Source organism: Acyrthosiphon pisum, chromosome X (genome assembly GCF_005508785.2).
Source record: "Acyrthosiphon pisum isolate AL4f chromosome X, pea_aphid_22Mar2018_4r6ur, whole genome shotgun sequence".
NCBI lineage: Eukaryota > Metazoa > Arthropoda > Insecta > Hemiptera > Aphididae > Acyrthosiphon > Acyrthosiphon pisum.
Genome location: NC_042493.1, coordinates 16783865 through 16786972, shown reverse-complemented (window position 1 = coordinate 16786972; position 3108 = coordinate 16783865).

Sequence of the window (3108 nt, the reverse complement as noted above, 5' to 3'; positions counted from 1 at the left end):
TAAAAAAATATTTTCAAAAACATTAATACTTTTTGAGATAATGAGTGTTTTACGCTTAATGAATCACCCTGTATTAAGGAAAAATTAATAGTAATTACAACTTGTTTTAATGAGCTTGTGCAAAGTAAATATTTTTAAGTAGGTAGGTACCTACTTTGAACATTAGTATTAGTTCACACTTTTGCAGGTGACGTTTGTATAATATTTCATAGAATACAGACGTATTTTAATTCGAAATGTGACAATATGAGATTACAGAGTTATATTTAATTATAATATTATATTTTGAAAATATAGATTTAGCACGTCGCTCTACGTGCCAATGGCGGACCCGAGTCTGATGATGCGGTATAAAACTATAAATGGCGACTACCGCCTGTTTCGGTCACCCACAAAATAACCATCGGGATTTTGAATGTGGGTGTATTTTTAAACTCCTGAAGTCTCGAAATTTCTATCAAGTTCATCATGAATAGAGGAAGAGAACCCAAACGTAGTGTACGGTATTCCGTAAACATTTAACAATACTGACATGACATTTGAGACGCGAAAATTTCGGTTTACCGTGTTAACTCGAAATTCGTAAGAAAATTTTGCAATGTAAAATATGCAAAACAGCACACATTCAAATATAACGAGGTAAAAAAAAATGTATTATAATAGTAACAAAATTCAAAAATTTGTTTTATTATTTAAAAAAAAATAATATTTGTTTTCTAATGGCCGCGGTCTACAGTTTAACCTGTAACATTTTAAGTTATATGTTTATTTTAAATCCTTCAAACATAAATTTTTCATTACCTAGACTAGATGCCATTATTTGTATTATTTTTGATTTTTCATATCGTCACGTAGAAGTTTAAGATTCAAGAAATGGTTTATAATGTAGTATGTAGGTATACCCTTATTGACACCAAAATAATTACATAAAATGTTATATAACTAATATGTCTTGCTGTTGAATTATAACTATTTTTTACTATATATTTTGTAAGCTCTAAACGTGTTGACTCTTCACAACATGACTAGGTAACTAAAGTTATATTATCGATATACGACTACATGAGTAACCTATATTTGAGTAAATAGTTTATAAATTATTCCTACTACCGCATATACATAATAGAGCATTCGAAGACACTTTTTGATGGAAAGGCAATGGAAATATTTGTTTTATTTTATTATTTTATGGTATACATAATATTTTTACGTCGGAGAAGAGTTATTTTAATTTTTATAATCAATGATCATTTAGATTAATTATTTATGATTTCATAATCTAAAAAATGTTGGTATTAAGTTTACTTCTAGAATTATTTATTTTAAATATAGGTGCCTATATTGATTATCTTAATAAAACATTAAAACCAAAGGCCTAAGACTGATAAGTTTGTGAACTGGGCCAATGTCACACTGTGTCTTCTTATTCTCTTCCCTCATTGTGAATGCTCTTGTAATTTTACCAATTACTTAGGTCTATTTTATTCTAACATATATTTTTTTCAAACAAATATTTAATTATAATATTACAATTACACATACACACACACACAACAAATTAAAAACACTCAACAAAATGTTTTTTACCACCTAAATAAACAACTATTATTAGGTATCATTTAATATACCAAATTGTTCGTTTCTGTTAAAATATAAAATTATATATTGCTTGTTTTGTTCATTTTGATTTTATTAATATTATCTTATCAATTTTTCAATTTTTTAGTTTAAAATTGAATGCCATTATAATTTGTATAGGTACAACAACTAATCCAAGCAACACTTTTTACTAAATTAATATTTTGTGAGGCAAACCCCAGAATAGAGAATTTATTAATCTAACTCATGTTTAATCATATTGATCTATCAACAGGCAACAGCAGTGTTTTACATACAAAGTAAAATGGGGTAACTTTGATAATTTTTTACTGTTTTATGACAATTTTACTTTTTACTTTATGGATAACTTTTGTAGTATTAACGATAAAACTCTCAAAATTAAATCTTAGTTACACCTAGTTATGATCAATATTTTAACGTTTTGATTTATTATGAACTTAATATTTACAATTTAAGTTATGCTATACAAAGTGAGTGACCAATCATTTCTTTAATTTCTAGGTTATCCAATAGTTTTTACATCAGTATTTAGATTAACAAATATTATAATAATATAATAATAATACAAATTTGAAACCCACTAAAAATGTATGATTTATACAGTTTTTTTTACGAATTTTGTTAATATTATACTCTCTTTTTGTCTTGAAGTAGTCTAATATTTCTTCAACTAATTTTTTTTAAAAATAAAATCTTGGCTCATGGTTGATGATCGATATTAATAAGAATGACTGTTAAATCATTATAAATGGAACAATTCACATGTACAATGCGTACTTCTCTACAAAGTTACATTGAATTATTTGGTAACTGTATTGTAATTTTTTTTTTAAATGGTCACAAGATTTGCTAATCTTTTTATTAATATTTTTATATTAGTTATCTTATTTGGTTTAGGTTGGTCATTTACTTCAATAATATCAAATATGATTGAATTACAAATAAAATATGAAATTAATAATGATATTAGGTATGTATAATGTGGAAAGTATTTTGTATTGTTCTATTGGCGTATTGGTAATACCTTGTAATAATAATAATACAATAATTGTATTGTACCTTATACCTTATGAATTATTATGATACTCGTAAAATAACAAACGGCCAAAATGTCTTTTTCGGAAGTTGCGATGAATGTATAGGTAGTTCTTTTGGTTTTCGTATTACATCAAAATTATGTAATCATAGCTGAATGAAAATATACTTTTCTGGCTGAAATTATAAAAACCCATGGTTATGTTATCATGGTACTATTCATATTTTGTTGTACATATATTAAAAATTTAATGCATGATTTAAATATATTTAACCATGTATGTGAAAACATCAAATGAAATGTATGCATAATATTTTAACAATATATTATTAAGTGAGGGATACTGAAATAGTTTATTCCCTAGTTTATAATATTATACCTAAATAAAATATCAAGAATAATTTTAGTATTGTACTTTGTAAAACAGAACAATAATTGGCATTATCTAAATA